The sequence below is a fragment of the Musca autumnalis genome, unplaced genomic scaffold (assembly GCF_047663935.1).
Source record: "Musca autumnalis isolate F117 unplaced genomic scaffold, ASM4766393v1 scaffold_4, whole genome shotgun sequence".
Lineage (NCBI taxonomy): Eukaryota > Metazoa > Arthropoda > Insecta > Diptera > Muscidae > Musca > Musca autumnalis.
Genome location: NW_027411977.1, coordinates 237,224,979 through 237,244,204, shown reverse-complemented (window position 1 = coordinate 237,244,204; position 19,226 = coordinate 237,224,979). Strand labels below are relative to the sequence as shown.

The window sequence follows — 19,226 nt, the reverse complement described above, 5'->3', positions numbered from 1 at the left end:
CCTGTGCGGGTTTCTGTTTCTAGTTTCACTTTGATGTGTTATAATATTAATTGCTTGTAATTAAGGGTGGTTAAGAGAATTGGACTGGACAGACTGGCTGGCTGGCTGTCTGACTTCATGGAAATTCGAGTATGAGTTGAGTTAACACTTTAACATTCTCTTCTATTTACCTTTTTGCCACCCAACCAACCAACAAAAAAGGGATCCTTTGGACAACAATCGAAATTTGTTTCATTATACCAAGAGAATAATTAAAATATGGAAATGTGATATGATTTTGGTTTAGGTTCGGTCATTGTACATACCTTTTAATGGACGTTGTTATTGCTGTTGTTGTTTTCGGTGTACTTCCGTATTTCCTGATGTTGCTGGCGTTGCTGCTTAATATTCTTGCTTCCTTTTTAGTGTTATTGTTGGTGTTGTTAAAAGCTAAAAATGAACAAAAGACCGGGGTAAAAACACACGCACACAACCCAATATAATTAAAGTTCATTAGTAGGCATACACAAACGAAAATGAGTATCATTTGTATTAATTTTGTTAAATTTAAATGCATAGTTTTAGGAGAAAGCGGTGAGAGGTAAATGAGAAGAAATCTTATTCAAATAAAACAGGTGTGTTAACATGGAAATACCGGAACAGAGATTTCTTTGCAGAGGAAATTTTAGGTGTAAATTATTGTAGGACCTCTTCTTCTTTCACCACTTCTCTTCCTTATGATTGCCAATTATGTTTTGTGTTTAGAATAGTAGTAATGATAATTATAGTAATAATACTAAACACTATAAAATTATGCAAATTATTAGAATTACTGAGGATTTTCATTGTAATAACTTTAAAGAAGAGAGAAGGGAGTTGAAGAAATACAATAATATTTTAAAGCAATAATCGAATGCATTAAACATAAATTGTAAAGAAAAAATGTATTGCAAATTGCAATATGCTAGCATACTTTTAGGTGTAATTATCGATTGAGTGTGATATGACATTTGAAGAGACTAGGGTAGAGAGAAATTGTAGTATTAAAAATGTATAAGAAACACATTTGCATCTTTGCACAACCTTTGACGCTCAAATATATATGGAGGGTTGGTTTTTGCATAACCTTTGACGCTCTCATATATATTTGGAGGGTAGGTTTATAAATTAAAAATAATAAACATATTATTAGGCGCAAGAATTATTATTTAAAAAACCCCTTTCTACAAGTGTCCACGAAGAGGCAAGGTGCGAGACTTCTCTTAATTCCGATTTAAATTTAAACTCCAAATGAGAAGTTTTACCTGTCGGAAATATTCAGGTAATGACAGTCGTTATAAAACTGAGGGGTTTATGTCTCCGCTGAAATATTGATTTATATGGAAGTCTAACTCAGGTATGTAGTATAAAGTGTGATATCCAATGTACTACCATGGTGCCCATAGGGACAAATATAGACAGCATAACACCTCTTAAGTATTTCTACAGATAAAAGAAGAAATACTGAATTCTCCTATAGACAAAAAGATCTTAGGAGGTCTTTTAGACGAAAAAAATACTTCCTAGGGTCGTCTAGTGTTTCCACACAATATAAGACCTCATGAAGATTCCTATAAATAAAATAATATCGAAGCATTCTCTAGGCAAAACTCCGATTTATTGAAATTTTCCACAGACAAAATCAGACCTCTTGAAGGCCTTCAGAGGCAAAAGATATTTTGAGGTATTATATAGAGAGGTGCTCTTAGACCCTTCATATAGATAAGACATTTTTAGGTATTCTATAGGCAGGTGCCTTATAGACAACAAAATACCACAGAAGTCTTTTATAGACTCCATAAGACCACCTGAGGCACCATGAAGACATAATTCGTCTTGAGGTGTTTTATAGACACCAGAAGCCTCCTGAGTTCTTTTGAATACAAAATCAGGTATTCTGTAAATAACGGGTCTCTCTAGACAGAAAACATCTTGAGGTATTCTTTTAACGACAGAAAACCTCTTGAAGTCATTCATAGACAACTTAAGACCTCGTGGGGTTTCCCAAAGACAACAGAAAACGTGTGATGTATACCACTTGAGATCTTCTATACACCACTTCAGGTCTTCTGTAGACCACAGCAGACCTTCCCTCTATAGATTAAAGACATCATGAGGTCATCAACAAAGGAAGAAAATTTCTTGAGTTACCTCCCGAATTCTTTTGAATGCAACATAAGATCTTCCTGAGATCTTCTATAGCTAACAGAAGTTCTCTTGATGGCCTTTCTAGAAAGGAAACATGTTGAGGTCTTCTTTTGACAACAGAAGACCTCTTGAGGTTTCGTATAGACAAAACCTTTCGAAGTCTTCTATAGACCACTTGAAGTCTTCTAAACATCACTTTAGGTCTTCTATAGACAACAGGCGAGGTCATGGAGATTTTTCGTAGACAACAGCAAACCTCTTAAGTTCTTCTTTAGACAACAAAAGACCCGATGAGGTCTACAATAGACAACAGAAAACCTCTTGAGGTCTTGACAACAGAATGCCTTTTGAGATCTTCTTTAGACAACACAAGACCTCTTGAGGTCTTTCCTTGACAACAGCATAGGTTTTCTAAAGACAACAAAAAAATCTGGAGGCCTTGTACAGACAACAAAAGACCTCTTCAGGTGCTTCAGAGACAACAGACTACCTCTTGAGGTCTTTCAGAGACATCTTATGGACTTATATAGACACAGTTTCTTCATAGACAACAAAAGACCTTCAGGTGCTTCAGAGACAACAGAAGACGTCTTGAAGTCTTATATAGACACCAGAAGACCTCTTGGGGTCCTTTATAGACAACAGAAGACCTCTTGAAGTCTTTCAGAGACATCTTATGGTCTTCTATAAACACCAGAAGACCTCTTGCGACCTTTCAGAGACAACAGAAGACCTTTGAGGTCTTCTATAGGCGACAGTAAACCATTTGAGGTCTTCTATAGACAACAAATTAACTCTTGAGGTCTTCTTTAGATAATAGATAAACTCTTGAGGTCTTCTATATGCAACAGAAGGCCTCTATAGTCCTTTCATAGACAACAGAAGACCTTTTGAAATCTTCCGTAGGCGCCAGAAGACCTCTTGAGGTCCTGTATTAACAACAGATGACCTACTGTGGTCTTCTTTATACAAGTGAAGACCTCTTGAGATCCTCTGTGGAAAACAGAAAACCTATTGTGGACAACAGAAGACCCTTCATAGACAAGAGAAGACCTCTTGAGGTATTTCAAAAACAACAGAAGACCTTTTGAGGTCTTTCAGAGTCATCTTATGGTTTTCTATAGACACCAGAAGACCTCTAGAGGTCTTTCTTGACAACAAAAGACCTTCAGGTGCTTCAGAGACAACAGAAGACCTCTTGAAGTCTTCTATAGACACCAGAAGCCCTCTTGGGATCCTTTATAGACAACAGAAGACCTCTTAAAGTCTTTCAGAGACATCTTATGTTCTTCTATACACACCAGAAGACCTCTTGCGACCTTTCAGAGACAACAGAAGACCTTTGAGGTCTTCTATAGGCGACAGTAAACCATTTGAGGTCTTCTATAGACAACAAATTAACTCTTGAGGTCTTCTTTAGATAATAGATAAACTCTTGAGGTCTTCTATATGCAACAGAAGGCCTCTATAGGCCTTTCATAGACAACAGAAGACCTTTTGAAATCTTCCGTAGGCGCCAGAAGACCTCTTGAGGTCCTGTATTAACAACAGATGACCTACTGTGGTCTTCTTTATACAAGTGAAGACCTCTTGAGATCCTCTGTGGAAAACAGAAAACCTTTTGTGGACAACAGAAGACCCTTCATAGACAAGAGAAGACCTCTTGAGGTATTTCAAAAACAACAGAAGACCTTTTGAGGTCTTTCAGAGACATCTTATGTTCTTCTATACACACCAGAAGACCTCTTGAGGCCTTTCAAACACCACAGAAGACCTTTTGAGGTTTTCTATAGGCGACAGTAGATCACTTGAGGTCTTCTTTAGACAACAAATTAACTCTTGAGGCCTTCTATCGACAACAGAAGGCTCCTAGACGTCTTTCATAGACAACAGAAGGCCTCTTGTGGTCTTTCAAAGACAACAGAAGACCTTTTGAAATATTCTGTCGGCGACAAAAGACTTTTTGAGGTCTTCTATTATACAAGTGAAGACCTCTATACAAGTGAAGACCTTTATACAAGTGAAGACCTCTTGAGATCTTCTGTAGACAAGTGAAGACCTCTTGATATCTTCTGTGGACAACAGAAGACCTTTTGATGCCTTCTTTAGACAACACAAGACTTCTCCAGATCTTTCACTGACATCAGCAAACCTTTTGAAGCCTTTCACTGACAACACACCTCTACTGTAGATAACAGAAGCCCTCTTAAGATGTTTCGTAGACAACAGAAAACATCTTGGGGTCTTCTATAGACAACAAAAGGAAGCTAGAAGTTTTCTATAGACACCGAAAGGATTTTTGACACGATGTGATCCTCTAAAGACAACAAAAGAGCTCTTCACATTTTTCATAGCAGGTCTTCCTTATACGGCAGAAGATAACAGATAGATAACAGAGGATCTCATAACGTCTTCTTTAGACAACAGAAGACCCTTGAAAGTTTTCTGTAGGCAACATAATACTTCTTAAGGTCTTCTTTATACGCTACAAGACCTATTAACGTCGTGTTTATACCACGGAAAGTCCCTCAAGTTCTTTCTTTAGTTAACAGAAGATAACTTCAGGTCTTTAATAGACAACAAAAGACTTTTTGAGGTCTTTCACAGACCTCTTGAGGCCTTTCGTAGAAAAACTTCAAGTTTTTAATAGACTCTTGAAATCTATGATGGACTATAGAATTTCTCCTGAGGTCTTTCAAAGGTATCTTAAGGTCTTATATAGACACCAGAAAACGTCTTGAATTCATCATTACGACAGAAGACCTCTTGAAGTTTTTCGTAGATGGTTGCTTGAAATCTTCTTACTACAACAGAAGGTCTTGGATAGCTAACAGAACCTCTTTAAAAACACGATCGAAGTCTTATGCCTTTTGTTCACATTGGGAAGACATCAAAAATCCCTCATAAAACCTAACGATTTCTTCGATTGCTAGACAACAGAAGGTCTCAGAAGACTTCATAAGACGACGAATATTTTTATGATGCCTAAAATGATTTCAGTTAGTGTACATATGAGGTCTGGAAAACCTTCGTTTTTTTACAGAAGTCACCATGGATCTTCCTAAAAACTAGCAGGACTCTTTTGCTACAAATAAGGCTTTACAAGATGCCAGGGACTTTCATAGCACTTACTAGGTCCTCTTTTATTATATAGAAAAGGTAAACTTAACACCTCCAACGACTTCCGCTATTACACAAAATACTCAGATGCCTTCCGTTATTATAAAACAATCTTCAGAAGAATTCTGAGACTATACATGACCTTTAATGACTATACAGAAGAAACTCAACGACTTCAGATGCTGTACAGAAGATCTGAGATTATATGGTTGCTACGAATATTCGCCATCTGTTGCTAGCACACAAGACCTTAAATACCTTTTATTACTATACAGAAGACTCAAAGGATTTGTGTTGTTATACAAAATACTTGAGAGGCATTCGGTTACTATACATTGTACTTCAGAGGCTTGCTATTACTACACAAGGTTTTCCAAAGGAGCTCACGAGACATTTTTTGCTACACGTAAACCTCGGTCAGAGACCTTGCATAGCTTCTTGAATCGTTGACCTCCTATGACCTCACAGAAAAGCTTAGAGGAATTCAGGCTTTCTGTAGATGTTGGAGGCATTCGTATTTATAGTAACCACATACGAATTTAGAGGTCTTACACAGCCACATGGAGGTTACAGATAAACTCATAGAGTTTTCTATTGCTAAACAGATATTACAGAAAAAAGTTACTTGGCATTTAGTTGCTACAAATAAACCTAAGTGGTCTTCTGTGGATATGCTAAAGATTTCAATGACTTTTTGTGGTGTTACAGAAGAACTCAAGGCCTCTAGACGTTATATAGAAGACATCAGATACTTTTGCTACCAATAAGTCTTAATACGCCATAAGAGGCTTTCGCAAATTCTTCTCGATTTGTAAGCGCTCATAAAGCCATCTATTAGTGAGCACAATAGCTCAATGTACTTCTGCTACTGTACAGTAGACTTGATATGGATGTACAAAAGAACTTAGAACCCTCCAGGCATTATACAGAAGACCTCAGATTATACTTTGGTACACAAAAGGTCTTCATACGCTGTAGGAGTCTTTCATAGATTCTTCTCGAATTCTAAGCGCTCATAACGAGATCTATTGGTGAGCACAAAACCTCAAAGGCCTTCTGCTGATGTCCAGAAGACTTTAAGACAGGCCTCCAGAAGAGCTCAGATTATACTTTTGCTACCAACAATAAAAAACAACTCAGTGGGCGCCCTCAGAATACAGATGGGCGCCACTGCCGTATATGAGGGCACAGAAGTACTCAAAGACTTATAGACGTTATACAAAAGAGCTGAGATTATACTTTTGCTACCAATAAATCTTCATACGCTGTAACAGTTTTTCATAGATTTATTCTCGATTTTTAAGCGCTCATAATGCCATCTTTTAGTGACCACAATACCTCAGTGTCCTTCTGCTAATGTACAGAAGACTTTATGTGGATGTACAGAAGAACTTAAAGGCCTCCAGACGTTGTCATACAGAAGAGCTCAGATTATACCTTTGCTGCCAACAAGCCTTCATACGCTGTAGGAGGCTTTCATAGATTCTTTTCGAATTCGTAGCGCTCATAACGCCATCTATTAGTGGCCACAATACCTCAATGTCCTTCTGCTGCTGTACAGCAGACTTTACATGGATGTTCAGAAGAACTCACAGGTCTCCAGACGTTATATAGAAGACCTCAGATTATACTTTTGCTACCAATAAATCTTCATACGCTGTAGGAGTTTATCATAGATTATTCTCGATTTTTAAGCGCTCATAACTCCATCTATTATTGAACACAATACCTCGATGTCCTTCTGTTACTGTACAGTAGACTTTATATGGCCTCCAGACTTTATATAGGAGACCTCAGATTATACTTTTGCTACCAATAATTCTTCATACGCCATAGCAGGCATTCATATATTCTTCTCGAATTCTATGCACTCATAACGCCATCTATTAGTGAGCGCAATAACGAAAAATCCTTCTGCTACTGTACAAAAAACTTTATATGGATATACAGAAGAACTTAAAAGCATCCAGACGTTATACAGAAGAGGTCAGATTATACTTTTGCCACCAACAAGTCTTCATACGCTGTAGGTGGCCTTCATAGATTATTCGCGAATTGTAGGCACTCACAACGCCATCTATTAGTGAGCACAATACCGCAAAGTCCTTGAACACAATACCTCAAAGGCCTTCGGTTGCTGTCCAGAAGACTTTATATGGATGTACAGAAAAACTCACAGGCCTCTAGACGTTATATAGGAGACCTCAGATTACACTTTTGCTACCAATAATTCTGCATACGCCATAGGAGGCTTTCATATATTCTTCTCGAAATCGTAGCGCTCAGAACGCCATCTATTAGTGAAAAGTCCTTCTGCTACTGTACAAAAGACTTTATATGGATATACAGAAGAACTTAAAAGCATCCAGACGTTATACAGGAGACCTCAGATTATACTTTTGCTACCAACAAGTCTTCATACGCTGTAGGAGGCTTTCATAGACTACTCGCGAATTCTAGGCACTCATAACGCCATCTATTCGTGAGAACAATACCTCAAAGGCCTTCTGCTGCTGTCCAGAAGACTTTTTATGGATGTACAGACTTCCAGACGTAATACAAAAGATTATACTTTTCCAAGCAATAAATCTTTATACGCCATAGGAGGCATTCATATATTCGTCTCAAAATCGTAGCGCTCATAACGCCATCTATTAGTGAACGCAATACCAAAAAGTCCTTCTGCTACTGTACAAAATACTTTATATGGATATACAGAAGAGCTCTTATTATATTTTTGCTACCAACAAGTCTTCATACGCTGTAGGATGCTTTCATAGACTATTCGCTAATTCTAAGCACTCATAACGCCATCTATTAGTGACCATAATACCGCAAAGTCCTGCTGCTACTGCAAGGAAAACCTGAAAATAATTTTGTTTGTTTATTTTATTAATTTACGTTAGTTTCAACCTTGAAAACTAATTTTAAGTTTAATTAAACCATTAACAATGACACTTAAGTGACACATACTTGAGATTTAAATTAAATATTTACAAAGTACCTAAAAGTAGGCAATGTAATATATTTAACTTAATTTCCTAATTGTAGGCAAGCATAAACAAAAGAGGCTGTAGCAACGGATTGAAGATTTTCTTCGACAATGAGATGTGAAACAAATAAGTGTAGCAAAATATTTTAGCCATTCCTTGTCAAGAAAAAATATCTTCGAAGTTTGTTCCCAACTTTATCCTATAGGCTACAGGCTTCCGGACATATTTCCTTTTTATGTTTTATTTGAATTCCCTTAGATCGCTTAAAATTTTGCAAAACTATTCCTTAAACGTTTCTTTTAATCACATAATGGTCATTAAATGACAAATTTATTTCTTTGCATTTTTGTAAAGAATTTAATTAATGTCCATTGCATACTTTTGTGTATTTCCGAGGGTGGGTATGTATGTCATTTTCAAATTTAATGAGATCTCATCAAAAATACCTAAACTTTAGTTTGATTACTTTCCGTCACTTTGCTATTTTCCACTTCCCCTTTCCCCCCACATAAAATAAAGAAATTCCTCAATGTCTAAAATATAGTTTTTGTAGCATAAAACCAATAAACCGCATACCAAAGCATACTTTAGGGGGTCATCTAGAGTACAATAAAGAATGAAATGAAACGAAAAATAGACGATTTTTCTCTGCTGGCTAGACTTTAAAACTTGATATTTTTATATATTTTTTTGACTCACTCTCGAACACATATCTCTTCATTAATGTTTTGTAATTTTTCTTTGAGAAAAAGATGAGTAGAGGGAGGGGTTTTCAAGCTCGTTTGATATTGTGGTATTAGACAATTCGACAGGACATAAGAAAAGCTATCAAAAGCCAAATAAATTGACTATTACAAGTCATGTTTTCGAGGTTTTGTGTTTTTTGTTTTCTATTTTTTTCTGATTCTTTTTGGATCCTATCCAAAAGGCCATCTATTGGGGGTTTGGGGCAGATGAACGAGGAAAAATTGTCACAAAATAAAAAGGCAAACTTTTTTCCAGGGAAAATGAGAAAAAATGGCGTCAACTCGAAACACAAGCCATGATTTCAAACATACTTATATTGGAAAATTGATCAAAAGAAGGCAAACAAAAAAAAAACTAACCGGAAAGAGTGGCAGTAGTCCTACCAAGCACCACACAAAAGCCAATCAAACATAATAAATATTGCTTAAGAAGGCGTTTTTTTTTGCACACAAGAAACGGAAACGTAGTTGTTTGGGTAGTGGAAATACATAGCAAATGTAACCATATAACTAACTGAAGTCCCAAAATCTACTAAAAATCTTAAGGCAAGGAACGAAACAAAAAAATTTTTCTTTCCAAGTTTACATGGATTTCACATGGTGTTTTTGTGGTGATTGTTACATTTCATCGTTTGGCAAACAAACAAAACTTATTGAGAATTTGAAGGTCTTCTATTCCTGCCGGCTTTCCTTTTCCTTCCGTTTGTTTTTTTTTTTTTTTTTCTATAAAAACAAAATGAACAAAGCATGGCAAAAAATAGTAATAGAAAAAAGTCTTACAACATGTTATATGAGAACTGACAAGTGGTAATAAATCTTATAAATTTTTCTTTGTTATAATATTTATATAATATGTTTGGTTCTTTTTTTCGCTCCAACTTTTAACATTTCATAATAAACACTGAATAGAAAATTGTTGTCAAAAGATAACAAAAGTGAGAAAGTGGAGAAATGCCACTTTTTTTAGGTTGAAAAAAGAAAAACACAAACAGGAAATGAAAGTTAACTTTTTCGGCAAGTTTCCCTTTCTCGGCAATGCTTTTGGGAAAAAATTAAGGCCTAAAAGTAGGCAACAAAGTAGTAGGTAGGGTAAGAGTAATCACAACGTGGGCATTACTTACAACGAAATTTATTTAAAGTTTAGATAAAAAGGAATTTAAAAATAACTTCCTTTAAAAATCTTTAGAAGAAGCCTAAAAGTAGGCACAAATACATTTTTTTAAATTTTTTTTTATTAATCAGACAGAATTCCATATTCGAGTTCTTGGAGACCGTTATTCTCTCCCAACATAAAGTTTAATAAAATTAAAAACATGCAAACCTCAGAAAGCTTTTTTTTATAATAAAGACATTGGGGTTTCATATAATCATAGAAACTTCATCAGAATCTCATGTTGTGGTCTTTTAAGGGCATAATGAGCAGCTCAATAAAACTGTATTTTGTTATAGAGAAAACCTCAGAGATATTAGTAAAAACAAATAAATGTACTCCTCGTTTATATAAGGAAGACCTCGAGAGTCTTTTGTTATAGAAATCCTCCATCCACTCCTTCTTCGAAATCCCACTGAAACTCATGACTTCTTCTATTGCTATAAGCACCTCTGCCTATTTCCGATGTTATAGAAGGCACATCAGAAGGTATTAAGAGCCTTCATAAGGTTTTAATAAAGCCTAAAATTACTTCCCTTATAGTAAAGAAGACATATACGGTCTTCTGTTGTTACACAGAGTTACCAATGTCTCTATAAATGCCTAGGAGGATTCTTTTGCTACGAACAAGTCTTCACAAGGTGCTAGGGACTTTAATAGTACCTACTAAGCCTTCCTAATGCCTTTGGAACTTCATAGCACTCGTAGCGACATCTATTGCTAAACACCAGTCATCAAAAGCCTTGTGCTACTACACAGAAGACTTCAAAAGTATTTGTTTACTATCTAGAGTGGCCTGAAGAGACCTACACATTACTTGGGGAATTCAGAGACATTGAGTTGCTACACATAAACCATAAAAGCCATATGTGGCTACACAGAAGATCTCAGCTGAAGCTGTAGCTACAATGAAGTCGTAATAAAATGCCCACGGTTTTCATATCTCCTCCTGGACTGCATAATACACAAGAAGACATCTGATTGCAATACAGATGACTTCAGACGCCATCTATTGCTTAAAACAAGACCTTGTGCCACTATACAGACCTCTATGGCCTTCCGTTATTGTACCGAAAACTCAGAAGGCTTCAGACGCTACACAGAAGATCTCTGCTAATGCTGTAGCTACAAAGAAGTCTTAATAAAATGCCCACAGTTTTCATATCTCCTCCTCGACTGCATAATACACAATAAGACATCTGACTGCAACACAGATGACTTCAGACGCCATCTATTGCTAAAAAACAATACCTTGTGCCATTATACAGACCTCTATGGCCTTCCGTTATTGTACGGAAAAAACTCAGAAGGCTTCAAACGCTGCACAGAAGTTCTCTGCTGATGCTGTAGCTACGAAGAAGTCTTAATAAAATGCCCACGGTTTCCATATCTCCTCCTGCACTGCATAATACACAAGAAGACATCTGTTGCTGAACACAGAACCTTCTACTACTACACAGAGGATCTCAAAGGAATATTCGTAAAAACAAGAGTCGAGAGTCTTTTGTTATATTAAACCTTTATCCACTTCTCCTTCGAAATCTCGTTGAAAACCATGCCGATCTTAGAGAGGGCATATCAGAAGATATCAAAAGCCAGCATAAGGGCCTGTTTATGTATGTCGATAAGAAAATGAATACGTAAGAAAAACTACCAAATGTGAGTGTGTTTTTGAAATTTGATTTTTTGTTTGAAGCAAAAGCAAAGGAAATATTTTTCAAAAACTAAAGTTTGGGTGTGTTTCATGCGCACACATTTTCGTTTCGAAATACATAAACTGGGGGTAAGTTTTTCATAAATCCTAAACTGATTTCTCGTATAGTACATATGACATAATGAAGCATGTACAATCTTCTGTTGTTATACAGAAGTCACAAATATCCTTATTAATACTTGGAGGTTTATTTTGCTACAAACAAGTCTTCACAAGGCGTCAAGGACTTTTATAATACCTACTAAATCCTTATGACGGTCTTCGGAATTTCGTAGCGCTCGTAGCAACCTCTACAACCTCAACCTCAACAAGACCTCAAGAGGCCTAGAGTGACCTAAAAAGATCTTCAATTACTACACATTCCTTATGGAATTCAGAGACATTTAGTTGCTACACATAAATCACAGAGGTCATCTGTAGCTAGTTAGAGTGGGTCAGTGGCCATCTATGACTGCACTGTGGAACACAGATGACTTTAGATACTATACAGAAGACCTCTGACTATATTGTAGCTAAGTATAACTTTCATTACCTGTCAGAGGCTTTTAAAGATTCTTCTGGAATTAATTACTTCCATAGCGTCATCTACTACCAAACACAAGAGCTTCTGCGGCTATACATAAAACCACAGAAACCATCTGTAGCTTAAGCAGAAGATATTAGTGGTCTTCTTTGACTGCACAGAAAAACACAAATGACTTCAGACGCTATACAGCAGACCTCAGATTATACTGTTGCTACGAATAAATTTGCATAACCTATAATAGATTCTTTTGGAATTCATAGAGCTCATAATGCCATCTATTGCTAAACACAAGGCCTTCTGCCGACGTACAGGCCACGATGGCGTTCTGTGGTTTTACGGAAGAACTTTGAAGGCTTCAGACGCTACACCGAAGACCTTTGTTGATGCTATAGCTGTAAAGAAGTCTTCAAAAAACTACAAAGGTTTTTATGTATCCTCCTGTATAGCAAAATGCTCATGGCGACATCTATTGCCGAACACAAGACCTTCTGCTGCTACACAGAAGATCTCAAAAGAATTCTGCTACAATGTGGAAGACTACGAGACATTGTGGTGTTATACAATACAATATATGTCTTCTGTAAATTTATAGAGAGGAATAATATTACTAAACCTTCTGTAGCTGCACCAGATATTTAAAAGAACTTAGGGAACTTTTGACATTATAGTGAAGACCCTTTATGATATTGTGGAAACATAAAATTCTTCACTTGGAAGGTCGTAGACATCTCTTTCTAAAAATAAATACCGAGGAGTTATGCTACCGTATAGAAGACTAATAGACTTTACAGTAAAACTGGAGGTGTTTTGTATAGCTACACATAAATGTCAGAGGCATTATGTAGCTCTGAGAAAACATCAGTGACCTCAGAGGCTATACACAAAACCTGTGATGATACTTTTCTGGAAATAAGTCTTCATAAGATGATAAAGGCCCCTTCTGGATTTCGTAGCGCTCGCAGCGCCATCTATTGCTAAATATAAGAGCACAAAGCAGTCTGCAACACACAGACCAGATAGACCTACGCAGAAGACCTCAGCGGCTTTCTATAACTGTACAGAAGAACAGAGGACTTCAGACGATATATGTATATAGAAGATCTCAGGTGATACTGTTTGTACAAATAAGCCTTCTGTAGAGCAGTCAGACCCTTTCGTAGCGCTTTCTGGATTTCATAGCGCTCAAAGCGAAATATATTGCTAACCACAATACCTTCAAGGTTTCCTCTGTGTTGCATTCGGTTACTACACATAAGACCCCACATGCCGTCAGCGAACTTCTGTAATTATACATAAAACCTTGGATACCTTCTGTAACTATACAGAAGACCTAATAGGCATTTTGGAGGTATGCAGAAGGTCTCAGAAGAGCCTGTTGCTATACAAGATCCCAGTGGCCTTCTATTACTGTACATATAGCCTCAGTGTTTTTTTACTGTACAGATAACCTCAGAAGGCCGCAGGAGCCTTCTGTTGATGTATAAAAGATCTTACGTACATTTTGTATCCGTACAGAAGACCTCAGAGAGCTTATGTCACTATACAGAACACTTTAGATGCCTACTGCAATACAATTACTATACAAGTAGGCCACATTTTCTGTCCAGAACATTTTAGAGACTTCAGTTACTGTACAGTAGACCTTACGAGGTTTCTTCTACTGTACAAAAAAAACCTCAGAGGCTCTCAGCTCCTATAAAGAGGAGTGCAGAGGCTTTCTTTACTACGCAGACGAACTCACAGACCATATGTTACTATTTAATGTCTACTCCCACAATCGAAATATTGGCAAAAATAAAACTCCAAAAATTAAAACAAAACTTTGTTTGCCGCTGACGTACAGAACACTTCAGAAGACGTATATTGCTACACAAAAAACCTCAGAGGCCTAGTTTGCAGTACAACAGAATTTACAGGCTTCACTTTGTCTACAGTAGACCTCAGTAGATTTCTTTTACTGTACTATAGAAATTAGGTGCCTTCTTTCACAGTACAGAAAACCTCAGAGGTTTTCTTGCAATATACCAACGTCTGTTAATTTAGAGAAGACATCATAGAATGTTTGTTGCCGTACAGCAGATCTCAGAACGCTTATGTTACTGTACAGAATTCTTCAGAGGCGTGCTATTCCTAAATAAAAAAATCAGAGGCATCATTTGCTGTACACAAGAATTTAGAGGCTTCAGTTATTGCACAGTAGACCTCAGAAACTTTATTTTACTGTACAATAGACATTAGGTGCCTTCTTTCACTGTACAGAACACCTCAGAGGTCTTATGCTACTATACAGAGGAGCTCAGAGGCTTTTGTTACTACACCGATGACCTCGGAAATCTTATGTTACTATCAAATGCCTATTCGTACAAACCAGATGAGATCAGAGGTCTTCTTTTAATATACAGAAAATCCCAGCGTCCTTCTTTTGCTGTACCGAAAACCTCAGAAGCCTTATTTTACTGCACAGAAGACCTCAGAAGCCTTCAGTTGCTGTACAGTAGACTTCAGGGACATTGCTTTGGTGTGCAGAAGACCTTATATGGCTTATGTTTCTGTACAGGAGACCTCAGAATCTTTCAAAAGACTTCAATTGCCTCATATACTGTACAGAAGAATATAGGGGCTTCAGTTACTGTACATTATATCTCATGAGCTATATTTTTTGTGCAGTAGATCTTAGGTGCCTTTAGTTACTTTACAGGAGACCTCTGAGGCTTTCTGCTGCTGTACAGAAGACTTCAAAGGCCTTCTGTGACTCTACAGATGCTTTCGTTTCTTATACACAGGGTTATATTTCTGTACGGGATACCTCAAAAGCCTTCAAAATACTTCAAGAGCCTCATATACTGTGCAGAAGAATTTAGCTACTGTACATTATATATCAGGAGCTTTCTTTTATTGTGCAATAGATCTTAGGTGTATTTAGTTACTGTACAGGAGACCTTTGAGGCTTTCTACTGCTAAACAGAAGACTTCAGAAGCCTCCGGTGACTCTACAGATGCTTTCGGTTCTTCTACACAGGCTTATATTTCTGTACAGGATACCTCCGAAGCCTAAAAAGATTTCAATGGCCGCATATGCTGTACAGAAGAATTTAGGGGCTTCAGTTACTGTACATTATATCTCAGGAGCATTCTTCTATTGTGTAGTAGATCTTAAGTGGCTTTTAGTTACTGTACAGTAGACCTCTTAGGCTTTCTTCTGCTTTACAGAAGACTTCAGAGGCTTTCTGTGATTCTGCAGATGCTTTCGATTCTTATACGAAGACTTATATTTCTGTACAGGAGACCTCAGAAGCCTAAAAAAGACTTCAATGGCCGCAACATACAAACATCTGCCACAATAAATACCCCAAAATATCTTTATATCCCAAAAGTATGCAGCACACTTCATCAATTGCTTTGATTCGTTTATCCACAAAAGAGTTAACAATGTGTACAAAATATATCTCCAAAGTATGCAAAATCATGGTGCATCCAAAAGAACATCCATCCGAAGAAAGAAAACTCTTTTTCTAGTCAAATAGAAAGAAATACTTTTAAATCTTGACAAAAATTCTTATAAAACCAATGAACATGATTTCTGAAAAGATAAACCCTTTCTTTGGCGGAGGAGTGGCGGAAGTTGCAATTTAGTTTGGGTGGAGAGGAAAATTCTTTCATAACTATGTGAATAGATATTTCACCAAGTTAAAGCAAAATGGAAGGATAAAAGAGGAAACATGAAATTCTGTTTAGTCTCTCTTCTGTGTATTTGTCATTCAGCAGTTACTTCATTTCATTTGACAAAAGTGAATGAGTTAAACTTCTTCTTTTCATTTTTTTGATAGTTACAAAAATGGCAGTTCATTTGAGTTCAGTTCAGTTCGTTTCTGTAGTACAGTGCAGCAATTCACTCGTTACACTGAAAGCAGTCATTAGATATGTTTTTGTGACGATTGTGTGTAATTTGTGTGGCGATGTTGTTGCTTTTGGCGGCAACTTTGTATTTCTTCAATGGTTTTTGGAAAACTTCAAAAAATGACAACGTTTGACAGTCATCAGACTGACGACATACTTTCAATTTATATATGTACAGAAGTTTGGTTGAAAATTGAGTATTTCTTTGGTTTTTTTCTATACTTTTAGCTACAACTTTATGAATTGAACTTGATGATGCTTAGATAAGAACTTTCTTTCATGTTATACCATGATGTTATTTACGATGTTTACAATGTCCTTTTTAGGTTGTGATTTTTTTGTGTGTTCTTTTTGCTGTTACTTTTGTTACTGACGAGGTTATTACTGCCAAAAGCGATATCAATTCACAACAAATATCAAAAATGAGATTTTGGTTTCTAGGAAAACACAAAACGGGTAATGGGTTTTGGAGCAAACATAATGAGAATGTTGTTATCAGCCAAATTTCTTGTAATTAGATGAGAGAAATTCGGGTTATTTGCAAGCGACTCAATGAGGCCAAGCAGTGTTGGGAAATTCTAGCACACGTTGCCAAAAATAAATAAAATTTTTAAAACCCAGTATTTGTACTGAATTTCTGGAAAAATGGCAACTAAAATTCTACACCTACAAGTATGCCCCGGAATGTTATATTGCCTAAATGTATGCTATAGTTTTAAAATAGCATTGAAGCATTTGAGACGTCGAATGATATACAAGAATGGCTTTTTAAGAAACCGCGAAGCTGCCGAACAGAACTGGAGAAACAGTGTATTACTCTTATGTTTCCTATACAGCTGTATCAGAAGGTCCCTGAAGACTTCTGTACAGCAACATAAGGCTTCTGAGATCTTTTATACAGTAAAAAAAGACATCGGAGGTATTTTGTACAGCAACTGAAGTTCTGTGAGGCCTACCGTACAGCAAATGAAGTTCTATACTGTCTTCGGTACCATAACAAAGTCATCTGAAGTATACTGTACAGTAACACAAGGACTCTGAGGTCTGTTGTACAGTAACAGAAAGATTTTAATATATTCTGTACAGTCATATAATACCATAACGATGGTAACAGATGGTTTCTGGGGTCTTCTGCATAGTAGCCAAAGGCCTCTGGTGTCTTTAAAATGGTAACAGATTGTCAGCCGATGCCTTCTGTATAGTAACAAAAGACCTCCGAATCTTCTGTACAGTAAAAAAGGTATCTGAGGTAGTTTTTATACAAACATAAGGCCTCTGATTTCTTATTTACAGTAACGTAAGGTCTCTAGGACATGTTTATACTAACATAAGGCCTATGATGTCTTCCGTAAAGTAACAGAAGGCTGATGTTTTCTATATATTTACAAACGGCTTCTGAGGCCTTCTGGATAGTAACAGAAGGGCACTGCGGCTCACTGTATGGTAACAGTAAGCCCCCGAGGTATTCCCTATAGTTACAAAAGGCCTCTTGATTTCTTCCGTATAGTAACAGATAGTTGATTTCTTCTTTATAACAACAAAAGGCCTCTGAGGTCTTCTGCAAAGACATAAATACAACAAGATAAGACATTTTGTTTGCTATCATTCTTCAGTGAATGGTTTTTGAATTTAACATAATGTTATATCACGATATGGTGATATAACATTTTTTTCTTTTATACATTTTTACGTATTTAACCGAATTTACCGATCCAATTGACATAGAATTATTCTTGAATAGATCCTTGAATTCATAAATTTCGTTTCTGATACCATTACATGAAATGTTCCTCCTTGGTTGCGATTTTGAATTAACTGCAACCTGTTAAGGGTAATGTTTCTATACAAAGTTTCGTAAACATTTTTTTGTTGCATGCATTTTGTCTAGTCTTAGTTGTATTTATGTCTTTGTCTTCTGAATAGTATCAGAAGGGCACTGTATGGTAATAGAATGCCTGCGAGGTCTTCCGTGTAGTAACAGAAAAATCTGATGTATTCCGTATAAAATCAGAGGGAATCTGCGGTCTTCTGTGTATATAGTGTCAGAAGGTTTCTGAAGCTGAATGCCTCTGATGTCTTCTTTATAATAACAGATGACCTCTGAGGTCTTCTGTATAGTAACAGAAGGCTTTGGAGGTTCTCTGTATAGTAACAGAAGGCCTCTGAGGTCCTCTGTATAGTAACAGAAGGCTTCTGAGGTCCTCTGTAGGTCTCTGATGTGTTCCGCATAGTAACAAAAAACCCTCTGAGGTCCCCTGTATAGTAACAGAAGGCCCTTGACGTCCTCTGTATAGTAAAAGAAGGCTTCGGAGGTCCTCTGTATAGTAACAGAAGGCCTCTGAGGTCCTCTGTATAGTAAGAGAAGGCTTCGGAGGTGCGCTGTATAGTAACAGAAGACCTCTTAGGTCCTCTGTAGGTCTCTGAAGTCTTCCGCATAATAACAGAAGGTCCCTGAGGTCTTCTGTATAGTATGAGAAGCCTCTGAGGTCCTCTGTAAATTAACAGAAGGCATCTGAGGCTTTCTGTATGGTAACAGAAGCCTCTGAGGCCCTCTTTAAAGTAACATAAGGCCTCTGACGACCTCTGTAGGTCTCTGAGGTCTACTGTATAGCTTCGGAGGTGCACTGTATAGTAACGGAAGACCTCTTAGGTCCTCTGTAGGTCTCTGAAGTCTTCCGCATAATAACAGAAGGCCCCTGAGGTTTTCTGTATAGTAAGAGAAGCTTCTGAGGTCATCTGTAAAGTAACAGAAAGCATCTGATGCTTTCTGTATAGTAACAGAAGGTCTCTGATGTCTTCCGCTTAATAACAAAAGGTATCTGAGGTCTTCCATATAGTAACAGAAGCCTCTGAGGTCCTCTTTAAAGTAACAGAGGGCCTCTGACGACCTCTGTAGGTCTCTGATGTCTTCCGC

At 37.0% G+C, this 19,226-nt stretch overlaps 1 protein-coding gene across 4 annotated transcripts in view; it reads right to left on the bottom strand.

Moving 5' to 3' along the window:
- Positions 1 to 19,226, bottom strand: part of fz2 (frizzled 2) — a 604,999-nt gene that overhangs the window by 391,994 nt on the left and 193,779 nt on the right. For all 4 annotated transcript variants that reach the window (XM_073986043.1, XM_073986045.1, XM_073986047.1 and 1 more), the window contains one exon: positions 306 to 429. The gene's annotated coding sequence lies outside the window, so the exon portion shown is untranslated. The remainder of the gene's footprint in view (positions 1 to 305; positions 430 to 19,226) is intronic.